General features: G+C 40.8%; 1 protein-coding gene across 13 annotated transcripts in view; it reads left to right on the top strand.

Moving 5' to 3' along the window:
• Positions 1 to 19,421, top strand: part of BCAS3 (BCAS3 microtubule associated cell migration factor) — an 803,928-nt gene that overhangs the window by 597,808 nt on the left and 186,699 nt on the right. The gene's annotated exons all lie outside the window — the stretch shown is intronic.

Below are 19,421 nucleotides of genomic sequence, written 5' to 3'. Positions count from 1 at the left end.
CTTCAAAGTAACCCATTTGGGCCAACTTATTTGGCATGTTTCCAACACTAACAGTATCACTTGGGCCAGAGGACTCTCTCACATCATCTGCAGGGTTGGTATAGCATTTGTCCTGTCTGGGAATCTCTGTTCTTGGCTTTTTGTCATCCTCGCCCCTCTCCTCACCACACACTAATTAGCTGAATTGCTAAGCAACGTTAGGTAGGTTTCCTTACCTCTCTGGGCCTCAGTTTGCTCATCTGTTTAAAAAAAAAAAAAAGGAGGGGGCCCAGGGAAGCTGGACTGCCTAAGTCTCTGAGGTGTCTCCCACATCTTACATTTAATATATTGAGTTTTTCTCTTCTCTCTCATAACAAAAGGAGACTTCTCAGAATTCTCCCCTACATGTGATCTCTGTTCTAGTCCTCCTGGAATATTAGTTATTCCCATTCTGGAATCATGTCTCTCACTCCCTCCGTGCCTTTGCACAGGTGTTCCCCACGTTTAGAATATGTTATTTTCTCATCTCTGCTTTACAAAACCCTAACTTCCTTCAGAGCACAAGTTAGGTAGTACCTCAGCATGGGGCCTTTGGCCCCTTCTTCCTACCCGCCACTGTTTTCTTCCTCCTAAAATAAGTTTTTATCACTTTGTACTTACCTGTGTATGTGTTGTATTCCCCCCCCCCCCCCAAATGTAGACTGTATGGAGGCAGAGATTATTTTGGTTTTGTCTTTGTAGCACTGTACTTTGCACATAGTAGGTGCTTCATAAATATTTGTTGATTAATTATAGGATCTTCATTCTAGAGGTAGAAGGGATCTCAGAGGCTATCTGATTCAACCTCCCTTCTTTTACTGCTGAGGAAATTGAGAGCTAGAGACTCTTAAGTGCCTTGCCACATTGGCCTACTGGCTATTTCACAGACCAGACCTTCCCTCTCCAGTCTCCATGGTTTTTGTTTTTTTTAACAGATTGGTCCCCATACCTGAATTTGCACTCCCTTAGCACAGCCACCTCTTAGAATCTTTAGCTTCCTTCCATGCCCAGCTTGGAGGCCACCTTTCTCTTTCATAATTCCTCCTTCCCCCTCCCCAGTTGGCAGTCCTCTCTGCCTGCTGAAATTGCCATGTATTTGCTCATCTCTGCACATGTATCTTCCCAGTAGAGTGTTAACTCTTTGAAGGCATGAACTGTTTTCATTCTTTTTGTTTTTGTAGCCCTGATTTCTAGCACTATGCCTTGCATATATAGCAGACACTCTCCTCTTGTTTTCAGCCAAATTCTGAAACAGTTTTTTTTTTAAAAAGTTTTTAAAAAAAGTTTTTTTAAATTTTATTTGCTTTCAGTGTTCTACAATCACTTCCATATATCTTAGTTTTTTTTTCCTTTTCCTCCCCCTCCTTCCCCCCACCTCCCTACTCCCTCCCTGAGACAGCATACAATTTTATATAGGTTCTACACATACATTCCTGTTAAACACATTTTCACCTTAGTCATGTTGCATAGAAGAATTAAAATGAATGGGAGAAATCATAAAACAAAACATAATACAATAGAAAATACTCTGCTTCATTCTGTGATTGAATTCCATAGTTCTTTCTCTGGATGTGGAAGGTATTTTGCCTTAAGAGACCACTGGGAATTTTTTAAGTCCTTGCATTGCAATGAAGTTCTACGTCTACCAGAAAAATACCTCACACACTGTGGTTGTTGCTGTGTAAAGTTCTCCTGGTTCTGCTCCTTTTGCTCATCATCAGTTCATACAAGTCCTTCCAGGCCTCTCTGAAGTCTTCCTGTTGATCATTTCTTAGAGCACAGTAGTATTCCATCACATTCACATACCACAACTGATGGGCATCCCCTTGATTTCGAGTTTTTGTCAACCCAACTCTTTAGAAAAAGAAAAAGCTTTCTCTCCTTGGTGCCTTCTCTTCTTTTCCTCACAATCTTCTAATCTGGGTGATGACCCTACCCCCCAACTGAGGCTGCTCTTTCCAGAGTCACCAGCAAATCTCTTGATTTCCAGATCTCAGGACCTCTTACTTTATCGTGGCCTTGCCCACTCTGCCGTTTTTGATGTCATTGACCAAGTTTTCTTCTTGAGTTCAGTTCTCCTCTTGGATACTTACTTACTTCCTCCTCTGTGGCTTTTCTTGGGATTGTTTTCCCCTGGTCCTTCTCATCCTACAGTACCTGTTGCCTCTTTTCTTTTGCTGATTCCTCATTCATGTCACTCTGGGCCGCATGACACTGTCCTGGGCCTTCTTCTGTATTGTTTCTACACCAGGGGTTCTTAATCCTTATTTATGTTGTAGACCTCTTTGACAGTCTGGGGAAGCATATGTACCTTCTCAGAATTAGGTTTTTAAAAGCAAAAAATAAAATACAGAGGGTTACAGAGAAAATTGAAACAGTTCAAGTTCAGGGATCTCAGATTGGGAACTCCTACTCTACACTCTCACATGGTGATCTCATCAGTTAGCTCTTTTAGATTCAATGACTATCTCTCTGAAGATGACACCCAAGTCTGTCTGTCCAGCCCAGACATTTCTCCTGAGCACCAATCCTGCATTGCCAACTGCCTGTTGGACATTCAAACTGGATCTCCCCAAAGCATCTCAAGTTCAGCTTGTCCAAAGCAGAACCCATCTCTTCTCCCAAATCTACCTTTTTCCAAACCTCCCTCTTACTATTATAGGTACTCCTTTCTTTCCTGTCAACTGCACTTGAAATCTTGATGTCATCCTCAGCTTCTCACTCATCTCACATAGTCACTCCATTACCAAATTTCATCACTGCTCTCTCCATAACATGTGTCACATGTATACCCTCCTTTCTACTCACATAACTCCCATGCTAATTTGGGCACTCATCATCTCACCCTGTGTCTATTTGCAGTAGCCTCCCATCTGTTCTCCGTACCTCAAGCCTCTCCCCACTCCATTCCGTTCAGCACACAGCTGCTAAAAGACAGGTCTGATTGTGTTACAGCCTCCTTCCTTTCATTCCCGTACTCCATACTCAGTGGCTTCCTGTAGCCACTCCTCTGTTTGGCATTTAAAGCTCTTCCCAACCTGGACCTTTTCTATATATCCAGTCTTCTTCCCTGCTGCTTATGTTCACACACTCAGTGGTCTGGTCATACTGTGCTACTTGCTTTTCTGCCCCCAAACCACTCATCCCCGTGCCTTTACATTTGCAGTCCCCCATAGCTGGAAGGAATGCTCTCCGTCTATGTCTCAGCCTCTTGGAATCCCTCATTTTCTTTAGGACAGAGCTCAAGTACTACTTTGGATGTGAAGCCCTTCTTGCTCTCTCCAAGCCATTAGTACCCTCCTTCCCATAACCACCTTGTATTCATTTTGTGTCTGTCTTAGACCTGTATTTGTATGTATACATATTGTCTCCCTCTTTGGAACGTAAGCTCCTTGAAGTCAGGGACAGCATCATTTTCATCTTTGCATCCTTAGCACTTAGCAAAGTGTTTTATATATAGTAAATACTTAATAAATGCTCGTTGACTTGTCTGTTGTTAATTTGAATTAAAATAAAGCTTCCCTGTTGGAAGAGGGGAAGATCCTGCAGCAAAATGTTTTAAGGGGCAACCAGATGGTGCAGCGGGTAGAGCACCAGGTCCAGAGTTAAGAAAAATGGGGTTCAAATCCAGCCTCGGACACTTACTGGCTGTGTGGCCCTGGAAAAGTCACTTTGCCTCTGTTTGCCTCAATTTCTCCATCAGCAAATGGAGAGAGTAATAACACCTACATTGCAGGGTTGTTGTGAGGATCAAATGAGATGTTTGTGAAGCATTTCACATAGTACCTGACACATAGTGTTATATAAATGTTAACTATTATTATGATTAAATATATGACATCTGAGAGAACTTTACCCAGAAATCCTGAGCCTTGGAGGGTGCCCAGAGAGGCCCCCCCAGAGAGAAACTCTCCTCTAAGTCCTCCTTGGGCATATTTCCTACAGAAGTTTGACCATCCAAAGCCACAGCATGAAGGCTGTTCAAGAGTCCTGGAACAGACCCCACCCCAGACGTCTTTTTGTCCTCTGGATGGCCTGTTGGCTTGGTCTCCTTGTGCCCACATTAGCAGTGCTGTAAGCTCAGGGAGTTTATGAAATTTTGATGTAGAAATTAGATTGTTACTTATCTTGTACCTTCTTGCTCATAGTATTGACAGTACCACGGAACTGCTGGAGGCAGATAGCATCTCAGTGATCACTCTGCTCTCTCAGCTCTCCACTGCTGACAACATCAGAAGTGTTTTAACAGGGTTTTAATGGGCAGACTCTGTAGCTCCTTGGAGGGTTGCAAAGAGCTACCGTGAGAACCCCTCTCTTGCTGTTCTGATCTGACATGCCCTCCTTTTCTTCATCCAGACACTCCTGGGCAAGATGGCCTCCTTACAGGTGACCATTACTTCATCTTTGGCCTAGGCAGTGCTGGACATGAAATTCAGAGATAAGCTTGTCCAGAGGTAGGGTACCTGTGGCCTCAAGGCCACATGTGGTCTTCTAGGTCCTTGTGTACAGTCTTTTGATTGAGTTCAAGTTTTACAGAATAAAGGGGATTTGTTCTATGAAGTTTGGATTCCATCAAAGGGGCACACTTGGATACTTAGAGGGACACATATGGCCTGGAAGCTTCAGGTTCCCTAACCCTAACATAGGCAAAAACATGCCTTATTTCTTGGAGCTTGACGGGGAGGGAGACAACTGGGAGTAGGATGTTACCATTCCCATTTCTTTTTATCCAGAAATGGCATGTCACTGGGCTTTGTGCTTCCATTAGAAAAAATAGAGTCTGGGAAGTTAGATAGTCTGTTGGTGGTCTCTGAAACCAGGGGTCAGAGAAGTAATCTGACACAAATGGTTTCATACTCATAAGACTATGACTTGTCTACCTTTTCTAGCAGTGAAATGAGAATTGAGTAAAAGGTAGAAAGGAAAAGTCAGCCTATATATCTGTTTAATACTTGACTGTATCTCCATATTCTGAGATTTTTTTTCTGCTCACATCCAATTTCTTGAGAAAGTCAAAACACCAGTGAATTAGGGCATCTCCATCTGCTTTGGTCCGATGATTTCTATTTCAAATGCAGTGAAGCCACTGGCTTCGGTGGTGTTTTTATTAATTCCCAGCCAGCTGTTCAAAAGCCCAAATCCCTAAAATGAAGGCTGGAGGAAGGAATCTTTCCTGGAATACTCTCTTTAAAAAAAAAAGATGGTTCTTGGAGGAAGGAGTGAGTCTCTTGTTGATTTCATTGATATCCAAACCCTGGGGGTAACTAGTAGTGGAAGGAAAAGAAGATCAGTTATGGCACTAAGAAAGATGGAGATGCCTAGATACAAAAATTCAATGTTATGTCCTCTTCCGTAGATTTCTGAAAGAACACTGAAGAGTCCTTCCAATTTGAGAAAACAGACATTCTTTTCACAACTCTACCTTCTTGGAATCTGCCTACATCTCTATCAAGCTTCACAGCTTTCTCCTCATAGCTCTGGTTGCCTCAGAAAAATCTCCTATGAGACACTTAAAGTCATTTCACAACTTTCTGTTCGCCAACCCAATCGACCGTGCTGCGTTATTATCTGCCCTTCTGAGATTTCAGATCCTTAACTTCTTGTCACCAACGGAAGCATGACTTTAGCCATTAAAGGATAAAGCTGATAGGGTTGGGAGAAGAGCCAGTTTACCTTTGGGAATTCTTAACTTTCTAAGTTGGATCCTCTTTGCTTCCTTAAGTTTTGAGTCCCTTTCCCTTTGCCATTATTATCCAGAAAACTTTTTCCTGGATAAACTTTGATATTTGTGGCCCTTAGATAGGCATTGATTGAAAACACACACACACACACACACACACACAAACTATAGATTTGGCATCTACTTTCTAGGAGCTTACAGTCAAAGGCAGACAAATAATTATAATGGGAGCTGTACAGACCATGGGTCCACATTGTGCTGGGCATATATTAGCTGTTTGCCAATAAAACATTGAGCTAAATCATAAATGGACAGTGGGTGTATGCCCATCTCATGTAGGTTGATTACTTGTTAGACCTGTGGGACAAGATTGAAGGCACCAGTAAGATGGAATTTAGTGGAAAATCACTGTAGTAATTCAAGGTTTAGTCCAGTCAGAGAGAAGTGAAGTTGTCCCTTGTTCTGGGGCAGGGCTGGTAAAAAATGATTCTGTTTTCTTGTGCTCACAAATGCCCAGACAAAATGAGGATTGTTTTGTTTTCCTTTGGGAATTAGGGATGAAGGGGCTAATTAAGAACCTTTGGAACCTGAAGTCATCCATTTTACCTGAATCCATGTGGTCATATTCCAGACATGAAATGGATCTGTTCCCTCTACCTGCCCTCTCTTCTTTACAAATTAGGGCATTGAGGAAAAGAAAGATGAAGCCCACGTTTGGATGCAGTGATCTCTAGGAAACTATGTGGCTGACACTGTTCTGGCAAAGATCTAACTGAAAGGGCCAAGAGCAAAAAACAACCTGTACTCTTATCAAAAGGCTGTGTTGTAGGGCAGGCGAGTATAACTAAAAAGGAAACAGTGAGAGTCTTGGTTCGAGTCCTGTCTTGGCCTCTTTGCCACTCTTTAGATGCCTCCCTGTCAGGAAGTTAGTTTTCCTCTCTAGGTCTCCCTTTCTCCCTCTGTAAAATGAAGACATTGGATGAGCAAGCTCCCTTCCCTCCCTGTTACATTCTGTAGTTCTACATATGAACTACTATATGAACTGCAGGTCATTAAAAGTATTCTTTGTGGCTCCCTAGGAACCCTATCTATTCACTGGCTCCGGTCCGACCCATACCTATTCTGGTAAGGTTCCATGATTGGTACTTCCTATTTCACTGCTGATTGGTGATCTACATCTCGATCTTGAGATTCACTCACCTAATCATTGGTGATTTACAATGGCTTTGATCTTTGGTCGTTGACCATTGGAACTGGTCTAGAAGGACCTGATTGCACCAGACTGATTCTTATGCATGGTGGTGGTTACCTTTGCCTTTTGCTTTGAAGTCCTGGTCTGCTTGGGCAATTGCCTTGGGCAGAGTGATTTGCTGCTCCATTATTTTTGTGATTTCCTCTTCTTTCATGTCAGCCCCATTCTCTAGACCTGAGCCTTTCATTTTTGTAGTAGACCAAAGGCTGCCTTCCTTCTGAGCAATATTTCTCCACTGGCAGCTTCCCAGATCCAGAGTTGGATACCGCTACTTCTAGCAATTTAACATTTCCCCCAGATTTCTAAATCATCAGAGGTTGCCTTTGCAAAACTTCTCCTGTCCTCATTTGCCACTCATTTTAACTGATCATTGTGATATGGACTTCAGTTAAGAATTAGTTTCACTTTTTCACCACAGTTCATAATTGAATATTTTTAAAATACGGTAATAATAACTTATTTACCTAAGATACTTATTGATGAGAAAACTTTAATTCAGAGGCACTAAATGACTCATCCACAGCCATGCAAGTTAAATGTCATTGCTAGGATTCAATCCAAGGTCTTCTGAATCCACATTCATCACTCTTTCCAGTCTACCATGTAGCCTCATAAAAGAAATGTAGCATTTAATTGCTCTGAGTCTCAGTTTCCCCTTCTTTAACATCAATAGTACCTTCCTCCCAGAATTGTTTGGAGGATCCAGTAGGTAATATATATAGGGCACTTTTGTAAACTTTAGAGCTCTAATGGATTATTGCAGCTATTATTATTTTTACTTGCAGTGTTTTACATGCTATCTGCAACACTTTAAAAAGAGAGAACCAGAGGATTTCTTAAATATGTGGAATTTAAATAGATGGAAATTCTTTCAATATAAAGGTTAAAATTACTGTTAAACAATAATGTATCTCCTCTCCTCTTTAACAAGACATTAGACTTAAGGAAAGATCTAAATCTTTCTATCCCCTCCCACCCCCACAACTGACATTTAGAATGTATGAGAGAAAAAGAATGACTAGCTTTATTTGGAAATCAACAAAATGATCTCGAATTGAACCTCTTCATTTGCGGAGGCTTGACACTGAGAACTTCATCCCAGATAAGGGCTAATATCTGAAGAATACGTTAAGCATCTAATGAGCTTTGGGCAGGATTGAAAGAGGCAGGTGAAGGGGAGAGAGGCTATCTGTCATTCTTGAGACACAGCAAGCCTTTCAGAATTCTCTTCTTCCATTATTGAGGTGAATAATACACGGTCTGTACACAGACTGTTCCTGTGTTATCTGTGTATGACTGTCAGTAGTTTGACTTCCTGTATTTTATTGTAAGCTTCAATTCAGTAAAAATTTATTTAGCCTATTGTGTACAAGGAGACAGAAAGTGTTGCATTAATTGACTGAGAGTTGATTTTTAATTCAGTAAGATCTAAATTTTGCTTCTGACACATCCTAGTGGTGTGATACTGTACACGTGATTTAACCTTTCAGTGGCCCCTGGCAACTCTTTTAAGATTCATATATTTCAGAAAAGGTGCCCATCTGCATTAGTAGTGGGAGTTTTCTCACACCAATAAAATTGCAGATTGAAACCTGATCCTTTTTTCCTTTTCCCCCTCAAATTGATAAGACACTCTGAATACAAATACAAAAAGAAAAATAAAAACAGACTCTAGGAGCTTATATTCTCCTGCAAGACACTGTATGTACACAGATAGGCATAACATCAAGGGATTTAAGGAAGCAGAGAAAGCACTAACTGGGAGATCAGAAAAATCTTCAAGGAGGAGGTCACACCTGACCTGAGCCTTAGAGGAAGACAAGGTCCTGAGAAGAGTTGGAAAGGGAGTACTTTCCAGAAAAGGACCAAGTTCCTACCTTGAGGAAAGATACTGTATCTAAACTTTATTTTCTAAACCCAAGTTTTTGTTTTCAGCGAATTCAATGACCCTTATCTGCAAAGTGAAAATAATACTACTTTATATTACCTACCTCCCAGAATTTTTGTGAAGAAAGTGCTTTTTAAACCATAACAAGCTATAGAAATATGAATTATTTTTGTTATTATTTATGATGCAGATGCTATGTCCTCCTTCAGGAAGTCTTTACTTACCTTAGTTTTAAGTGTTCTCTCCCTCTCTCCACTAAAATTATATAGTCAGTTCTGCTATAATGGGACACATATGTTCCTAAAAATCACCACATTATACACAATCTCATAACAAAGACCACAGGACCTATTGAGGGGGGAGGGGGTTGGGGCAAAATTCTCAAAAAGCTTCATCAGTGACATATAAGAAAAGATCAGGACCTAACAAAAACCATACCACGATTGTACATATATTAAAATGGTTTTTAAAAATATATAAATGTTACAATGAATAGTTGTAGAATTTGCTACTTTGTGCTTCTGCTTGGCTTGTGCCCTGATTGGCAAAGTTGGCAAAGAGGGCAGTTTCTGTGGTGGACTGCAACTCTGGGACTCATTCAACTTGTGATGTTGACTAAGTTTTTTTGTTGGTTGTTTATTTAATATAGAAAAGTTCACAAATGTGAGATAGCAAAACACAACCTTGTAGAATAACACGTGGTGAATTGAGGTAGCTGGTAGATGTTCTCAGTGTATGTACATGCGTACTTTGTTCAGTTGAGTGCAGTTTTCTGTGTTCTTATTGTTTCTTATGAATGAAGTCACACATAAGCAAATACAAAATTCATATTATGCCCAAATTATCCTCTAATGTGTTAATCAGATTGGAATAAATTAGTGTTTTCAAAACAAACATTATAGCAGAACTGATGGGATTATATTTGTTACCCATTTTGATGTTAAATTGACCACTGCTCCAGGAGAATATATGCTCCCTGGGTAAGGGACCCTTTTTCATTTTGTCCTTGCATTCCCAGTCCCTAGTAAAATGCTTTATACATGGTAGATGCTTGTTGAACAAATGAATAATGAAAGCTAGGAGTAATTTCTTTTTTCTATTCCACAGTATGCACCACCCCCTACCTTTTTCAGCTCCAAATCCACATAGGTGGATATTTTCTATCTTCAACAGACATGAAATAATGAACTTCTTGGGCATCTTGAACCCAGCCTTCATCTGCCTCTGTTTGCATGGATACAAGCAGAAATTTTGGGCCCTTCATGAAGGTTAAAATTAAAGCATTTGTTAATCATGAACTAAAGAAAGCAGTAGGGCTGATGTCCATAGTCATCAAATGCTGCAGATTTTAGAAAGCATCTCATGAACTACCTCTGGAGAAACCCATCTAAACCAGAGCTGAGGTTTACTTGGCCACCAGAGATTTGTCAGCCAATACAGAGGGCAGGAAATGATTCTTCTGGGGGTTGGAAACTTTCCATGTGTTTTGATCACTGCCCATCATTGTCTCGAGGTGTAAGGTTTGGTGATATATTATATGAAGCATTTGCCCTGCTGCACTTAGTACCCATCCATCTACTATCTTAGCATAGAAATAGATTCTTTTTGGAATGTGTCCACTACTCTTTATGTACTTGTTGGTATCAACAGTTTATCCATTTGCCCAGACATCATGAATTTGTCCCCACAAATCCCCCAAGTTCCTACAAAGACAGATGGCATGAATTCTCAGTTTGTAAGGATTCCACCAATGTATTTTATTAACTCTGTTGCTATTGGTTAATTCATGCAATCACAAGGTTTTTCTTCCCACCCCTACGCCGCCCCCCCTTGCAAATGGTCAGCAAATGATTTAGGGGTAGGGAGGGAAATGAATGGAATTCATCAGTTTCGTCATCATCTTAATTTTTCCAGTTTTAAGTTGTTCTATAAATATGTCTTTATGCATGTAGTTTTACTAGCTTAAAACATCTAATTGAAACCAGTTGCTTAAATCTCTTTGGATCAAGAAGCAGTAATAAGCACAGGGAGTATCTTATCCCTGGCAATCCAGAAATGCTTAGTGTCTGCTCTACTTGATGCATGTGCAATCAGTTTACTTTCAGCTTCTTTCTTCATCTGAAACCTTCAGTCTCTTGGTGTGTGATCTAATATACCAGCGACGGGGATGTTTATTCCTGTTCTTGGGTCTCTAAACTAGTACGACCAAATGAAAGGGGAAAAGTTAATTATTAGTGAATGTTAAAAGGATCTATTATCATTGCATCTCATTTTTGTGTGGAAAATGTGGCTGTTTTTCAGCTGCAGAGAATGATTGAACTTTCTGGAAATCCAAGTCTCCTTCTCTTTGGGTCAGGCTCCATGGTTTTTCTGTTCCTTGAACTGAAGGGAGGGGTGTGTGCAGCTAAAGAGCAAGCTCAGCAAGCACAGTGCTTTCCAGAAAGCGCTGAGTGACCCAAGATGTGTGTCACCTAAGATCAAATGTTTCACCTTTTGGGGAGCATTTACAGAACTTGGAGAGAATTCAGAAAATGCAGATGCTGTGATAGTGTTCCTTCGTACCTAGCACAGAGCCTGTCAGGTAGGTGGCGCAGTAGAACAGCAGACCTGGAGTCAGGAAGACCTGAGTTCAAATTTGACCTCAGACACTTACTAGCTGGGTGACCCTGGACAAGTCACTTAACTTCATTTGCCTCAGTTTCCTCATCTGTAAAATGAGCTGGAGAAAGAAGTGGCAAGCCACTCCCAGTAGCTTTGCCAGGAAAACCCCAAACAAGGTAACAAAGAATTGGAAATGACTGAAACTACCCAACAACAACAAAGTCAGCCTAAAAAGTTTCCTAATGTTTGTAAACATCACAGAGCTCACAGAGGCTTATGATAGAGGGTGGTATTTGGCTGGACCACTATGTGTGAAGGTTAGGATGGACGGAACCTTCTCTGGGGTACTATCTCTAATATGGTCTGGAATGTTTTTAATCTAAGTAAATTTTACCATGAATAATTTCTTCTATTTTTTAAATGGATATAATGCAGTACAGAGGCATCTCATTTATCTAGAGCCATCCAGAAGGAGCTATTAGATCTAATTCCATTTTCTAGGTACCTGAAGCTTACCTTGGGTAGGCACCAAAACTTTCTTTAAAAATTTTAATTGTTCTAGTTGACAGTCCTTCTAAAGCAGATTACACTTTCCTTCTGTTCTGAAATATAATTTTCTTAACACCGCCACCAGTCTAGTGCTAGCTCTCCTTAAATTGTCTCCTTGCTGCCACCACCACCCCTTAAATCCAGCCTTCATACAGCTGTGAAATTGACTTCTCTAGACCTCAGTTTCTTCATGTGAAAAAGAGGAGGGGGTTAAACTACATGATTCCTAAGATCCCTTGCAGCTCTAAATTCCACGTGCCTCTGAGCTTCTTACCACCACGATCAGATTAAGCTTCTTATGCACAGATCTGATCATTTTCCTCATCTGCTCAGAACCTTCCAATAGCTCCCAGTTGCCTAAAAGATCCAATCCACACTCCTTAGCCTGGCATCCCAGCCTCTCCACAACCTACTATTATCTCCATCCCTTTACAGCTTGATTTCATACTTTTCTGCTCTCTTTATGCCCTGTATGTCGGCCACAATGACCTGCTTGCCATCTTTCATGCACATCCTGTGCTTCTATACAAAATAAGTTAGGATGGTATGTAGACTAAGAGTAAATGCTTCTGAACATTTGCAGCCTAAGGAACTTCTCCATGAGAAGAATGTGGTTGTTGAGAGAACATTTATGTTTATTCTCTGGTTCTTGGCAGGGTTCTAGATAGTTGAGATTATCACATATATGAGACACTAGTGCTTTTTTTAAAGCCTGCCTGGGACTGGATAGTTTTGTTGGTTAGAATGTGGCTTAGCAGATAGCAAATTCAAATCTCACCTCAGAAACTTACTGGGTTTTTTGATCCTAATTCACTTAATTATTTGTCCTTCAGTTTCCTCATCTTCAAAACGGGAATGGTGGTAAACTCAATGGCCTCCAGTATTCCTTCTAGTTGTAGTCAAGTGAACCAGTTAATTTTCCACTATTCTGTGTTTTAAGATTTTATTCCTACTCACTATCTTAAAATGCATTACATATAGAACTCAGATGGCTTAGGAAATATACGTTCTTGCTACTAGGAAAAAATTCATAGTATTTAGTGAATTGAGAAATTATTATCTTCTTTGTGTTAGATTTAAGAGCATCATCTTTATATGTAGAGGATTACCATTATAGAGCATGTATCATACTTGGATATCATGAGCAGTGAGCTGGCCTGGGAATTCCATGCAGTGATTCTCTTGAAGGAATTGGGAGCTATACCTTAATTAATAATAGCTCAAATTTATATAGCATTTTAAGGCCAGAAAAGTGTTTTCCTCACACTAAACCTTTGCATACACCTATCAGTAGTGCAGGTGTTATTATCCCCCTTTTATACGTGGAGAAACTAGTTTTGAGAGGTTAAATGACTTGCCCATACAGCTGAATTGTGAATGTCTAAGATGGCATTTGAATGCTCTTTTCTACTGCAAATCTAGCTTTCTATCCTGTTCACCATGTAACCTTTTGAAATGAAACAAAGGCTTTACTTGGAGAAGGAAATGGCAAACCTCTCTGGTATTTTTGCCAAGGAAAACTATGGACAACATTGGTGTGCTATGATCCACAGGGTGACGAAGAGTTGGACCTGACTGAATAACATCAAAAAGGCTTTACTATATCTTTGGCATATAAAAAAGCAGTTGTTGGTGGAATTAGATGGTATCTAGGGCAAGGGACCAGTTTTGCATATTAGTCAAGCCTCTTAAGATGGATCTTTTCAAGTCTTTCTTACCTTAACTGATGGGGGTCCCTCCAGAGATAGTGCTGAAGCAGGGGCCAATTGCTTTAATGAATTGTACTAGTTATGTGAGGGATTCATCATGAGCACTTGAGACTTAATTCCAGTGCGAGGACTGGACTTCTGTGGTATTAACTGTGAGACTTACCCAAACCTTGACTGTAAGTATCATGAGTCTAGACTCATAGTGGACATCACTGGACAAGACAGTGGGGGGGTGTCCTGATTTGATGGATGTGCATGGGATTTATTGCTGCCTTAATCTAGTGTCATCCCTTACTAGTGAATTTTATGACTTTCAAAAAAGCACAAAACTACTCTGGGCTTCAGTTTCTTTATCTCTAGAATGTGGAGGCCAAATAGAACAATCATCTCTAATGTCTCTTTTCAGCTCTAAAAAATCCATGATTTCATTACTCTAAAAGACAGCATCAATCAACAAGCATTTTTTGAGTGCCTACTATGCGCCAGACACTCTTGTAGACACTAAAGAATGAAACAAACCCTCCTTCTTATAATTTAATAGGAGAGATAAATACATATTCAATGCAAATGGAATAAACATAATGAGAATAAATACATAAGTATAAGCTAGTTTTCTAGCAGGGAGGTTCCTAGCAGTTGGGAGAGAATATCTTAAGGTAAACGATGCTGCTTAAGCTGCACCTTGAAGAAAAATAAGGATTAGATTTGGCAAAGGGGAGGAGGTAATGTATTTCAGACACACGAGGTAGCTAAAGCAAAGACACAAAGTTGAGAGATGGAATCTGTAAGAAACAGAGAGAAGGCTAATTTGGTTAGATCCCAGGTTGTGGGAGGAGGAATATTATCCTGTGAGGATGCAAAGATAGGTTGGAACCAAGCTTTTAAGGCTAAAGTGAGGAGTTTATGTTTATATCCAAAAGGAAATTGAGAGTCACTAAAGTTGATTGAGTGAGAGGGGTGACATGATCAGATCTCCACTTAAGGAAATTCATTTTGGCAGCATTGGGGGGAATGGAATGGAGTAGGAATGCACTGGAGACAAGGAGTCCAGAAGAAAGAATCCTGCTTATCTTAGGTAAGAGTCACTCCTAGGACCTTGGATAGCAAAATTCCACTGAATTCCCAATCTATCACCAGCCTTATTCCATGGATTGCAATAGAACTTGACCCTTTGAGATAATGGTATTCTCTACCTATGTCTTGCCTCTGGTTTCATGTCCAGATTATTGCTATGGAATGATGCATATCAATTAATGACATTTATAAATGGAATGTAATTATCTTAGAGAATTGCTTGGGGCATTGAAAAGATAATACACACAGCTAGTCAGAAGGATAAATTGAACCCAGATCTTCCTGAGTCCCAGACCAGACCTTCATCTACTACAGGCTGCTGCTTCTCACAGGTAACATATTAAAATATGGCAAATACACAGAGGAAGCTAAATGTAAGATCAGCAATCCTATTAGATTATTAATATATTGAGATCTTGGGACATGTGGCCAAGGCCAGTGTTCAGACCTCTCCTAGATATGGAGTGTGGATGTAATACCTATCTTTGGGGCTGCACCCTAGCATGTAACTACTCACCTGGCCCGTTAATTGTACCTACTTCTTCCCCATCCCAAAACTAGAGATCAGGAGCATCCCTAGTTGTTTTGCTGTGTGAAATTCCTCTATGACTTAATCTTCTTGAGAAATTACCAAGGAAACTCTTAAGTAGATACTTTGTTATCTTTAACAAAAGCAGTTGTTTGAACAGGAAACCATGATTTAAAGTATATTTTAAAGAGATTTGGAAGAAATAAAGTAATGTGTCCAATGGGCACAGTATCTTCTCACATCATTGAATACTATAAAAAGGAATGAAAGTCCGCTACAGCCTTTAAGTTATAGTCTAGTTTTCTCCATCTGGAGGCAGCGTGATAGAGGAGAGAGAGAACTCGGTGGTTGGAGTCAGAAAATTTAAGTTAAAATCCTGGCTTGCCATTTGCCACCTTTGTGGTCTTGGCACCTCTCTGGTCCTTGGTTTCCTCATCTGCACAGTGAAGGTTTTAGATGATTTCTAAGGGCTCTTTCAGCTCCAAATCCTGTAATCCTATAATCTCTCTGCTGGTCAGACCTAGTCTAAATCAGGGAACTCTATCTTTGCTTTTCTGTGTTCAGGAGATGCTTCATCTATTAATATAAAGGTTGGAAATGCTATTTTAGTTTTATCTCTTATCTTGTGAGATGTTTTCCTGTGTCATTATTATTCTCCCTAACAATATCTTCATAGGGACATAGAATGACAAATCTGGAAGAGGTCTTAGAGGTCATAGTCCAACCTTTTTGCCTGTGCTAATCCTTCAAACAATTCCATGATGTAGTTACTGTCATTATTCCCCTTTTACAGAGAAGAAAACTGAGACTGAGAATGGTTAAATGATTTGCCCTGGTGGCACAGCTAGTAAATAATTGAGACAGAATTCAAACTCAGTTCTCCTTGACTATACCACATAGTCAGTCCATGGACAGAACAGAGTTATAACTAGGATGGTGCCAGTAGGCTTTGTCCCAAGGTTCTGATATCTAGAGACGATTTCTTTCTTGAGGTAGAATGGACCTGGTTTGGGAAGGGCAAGGAAGGGTGTTGACACTTAACATTTTTCCACTGGGCTTCCCCTTCACACCTCTATTTCCACCTTAAATGAAATATTTTTTAGTTACTGATCTAGCTAAATGCCAGATGCTGTGCTAAAATTATTTTGTTTCTTTTCCCATTAGATTTCATCCTGAAAGTTTAGGATGAATGTTCTTTTTCTTGAGGGGAAGAAATCAAAAGGGTGGGAAATTCTGGATAAATCCCATTTTAGTCTTAATCTTCCTCCTCTTCCTATGCTGCTTACTTGGCACTCTTTGTCTTTGTGATGTCAGAGTAATATAAATGTTGTTGGGGCTTTTTGTTTTCCTTTGGTTTTTATTTCACTGGAAGTCTCTTCAGTGACCATTGTAGCCAGTCTAATCTAGTAGTGCAGCATACTGCAGGATACAAAATGATGTTTCCTCTATCAGTGGGGAATTTCATGGAATTTGTTCTCATTTGACAGTCTTTCCAGATGGATCTATGTGCTTGCCTTCCCAGGGCTGGCTGTGCTCCCTGAGGATTTGTTTTTTACCCTTGACACCCTAAAAAGTAATTCTTCTCCTCTGATCTGCATCCGGGCCATCTTCTTCCTTGCAGAATGAGCAGAGACTGATTTAGGTGACAGTGTAGTCAACTTAGTAGCCCACTTAGCAAGAGGGTTCCTGTTTCCATATTTTGGTATTATCTGGAAAGGCTGTTAAAGGGAAGAGGGTGAGGACATTCTTTGTGAATGGGTCTGAAAGTTCAGATGTATTGGTTCAGTTTCTCAGCCTTTGGCATCTCCTTATCCCCAGGGGTAGGGGAGGAGGAGTCAAGGCTCTGACCCTGAACTTTTACAGGTTTCACTGTAAAAACGGAGAAGTTTTGGACATTTTGTAACTAATGCGTTTTGCAGAAGTGATTTTCCTATTGTAAGTGGCCCTCAGCAATATTCTTATTTCAGCATTCAGCTCTGTCCCCACCGCCAGATGAATATGAACATCCATTCTTTTCAATTCAATAAACCTTTATAAGCTTCTGCTATTTGTTTGTCTGTGCTCTGTGCCAGGAGGATGAAAACAAAATTGAAATGGCACCTGCCTTCGAAGAGCTTCCATTTAACTTTGCTCATTGAGCTAGTTAAGTATTTTTAGAACCCTCTCTTTGGCATTGCAGTGTTCTTCTGGCTGGAAACAGGGAGAGCAGTTTGTTGTGTGGAAAGGACCCTGACTTGGAAATCAGGAGACCTGGATGCTAGTCCTGGCCCTGGCACTAATTCACTAGGTGGACTTGGGCAAATAGTCCAGCCTTCTCTGAGCCTTACTCTATTTTTATGTCTTAGTTTCATCTCCAGTAAAATCAAAATCAACCAGCAAACATAAGTGAAGCCCCTTCTTTGTGCTAGGCACCAGAGATAGAAAAACAAAAATGAAAACCCCTTTTTCTCAGAGAGCTTATCATCTGTCTGGGGAGACAGCATATGCATGTATGAGCATGTGCAAAACATACACAGAGTAAATCCGATGTAATGGAAGGAGAAGGCAATAACACCTGAAGTTGGGGGTGGAGAGCAGTCAGGAAAGACCTCGTGTAGGAGGTGGTATGTGAGCTGATCTTTGGAGGAAGCTGGGGCTTCCACGGGGCTTGTACAGAAGCACAGAGGCTGGAGATGGAATGTTATATGTAAGGAGCAGCAAGGTGGCCAGTTTGGCCAGAGTGTAGAATGGAGGAAGGGGAGGAGTAGTGGGCAACAAGCTTGAAGAGGTATTCTGGAAATCTGTCTCGAAGGTCTTTTAAATGCCAAATAGAAGAGTGCATCGTGAAGCCTGTCCCCAGTTCTCAGATGTTACTTTTCACTGTCCTCGTCATTGGTGCCCAGGAGAAAACCTCCATTATTCATTCCATTTCCCCTGGGCCATATAGCTGTAGGCCACATTTAAAAGATGAATAATCATAGAATCATACATCTTGAGCTGAAAGGAACCCCATAGGCTGGTCTGGCCTCCTCATTTTCCAAATAAGAATTAGGCCTAGGGTGGCTAAGTGACCTGTCTGTGGTCACACAGGAAGCATTCTTTTGAGATTGAATTTGAACTCAGGTCCACTGACTTTAGAGTTGCTACTCTTTTCATTGTGTACACCTCACTTTCTTTGACATTTCCCTTTGGGCTTTAATATGAAGTTCCTCATGTATTTTCCTCATATTTCTCTTTCTCCCACTTTATCTTCTCTCCTAGATCCTAGGTTCCTTATACAGTTCAGGTGTTTGGGGTTTGGGCATAAAGGCAGCTGCTCCTTTGTCACTTTCTGTGTGATTTTCTAGATCTCTGTGTTCCCCTTCTGACAAGGCCTGAGTCTAGAGTTGTCTGATTGCCATATTTCCTTGTGGATTCAATTCCAAGCATTTGTATTGGACTGTATCCTCAGCCCTCAAGCAAAGAAAAATGTCTAGAAAAGTGCCTCACCTTCCCTGCTGTTAACTGTAAAACAAAGAGCCATCTTGGAGGAAAAGAGTTTCCTTTCGCTTTGCTGAACTCCTACCTCCCACCCCAGGCAGGTACCACGTGTACCTGTGGTTCCACTTCTCTGCTCCGTCTCCCAGCATCCAGCAACTTCTGCCTATGCTGGTGGGAGCCGCATTTGGCCTTCCAAAGGTCTCTGTTGCCTCCCTTTGCACACCCAGATCTTTACCTACTAACTGTGAGAGCTGCAGGCTTCTTCTGGTCAGGATTCCCTCCAAGAAGGGCTCTCCAAGCCAGCCCAGCCAAGGCTCTAATTGGTGAATCACTGCAGGCAGACAAGCTGGGTTGTTCTTAAACCATGGTCCCCCAATTAAAAGGAAGGAGAAGATTGAGAACTCAGGGCTTCAGCAGACCAGCAAACCACTTGGTTCACTTACGTAGCGCACAAGACTGTTTTGACGTGTGGTGCTACAATTATTATATTACATTAAATATTATTAACAAGGGTTTAATTTCATTCCAAACATCTTGTGTCAAAGAGGCACCACTCTGCATAAGTGCAGTGAAATATGAGATTCTTGAGTCTTTAGGAGATGCCGAGCTGGAGACCCCAGTTATTCCTACCCCCTTTCCCAACAGCCGCAGCCATGAAACTT

This window comes from Notamacropus eugenii, chromosome 2, assembly GCF_028372415.1.
Source record: "Notamacropus eugenii isolate mMacEug1 chromosome 2, mMacEug1.pri_v2, whole genome shotgun sequence".
NCBI classification, from domain to species: domain Eukaryota; kingdom Metazoa; phylum Chordata; class Mammalia; order Diprotodontia; family Macropodidae; genus Notamacropus; species Notamacropus eugenii.
The sequence above is the reverse complement of the archived record's forward strand: the minus strand, read 5'-3'. Positions and strand labels throughout refer to the sequence as shown.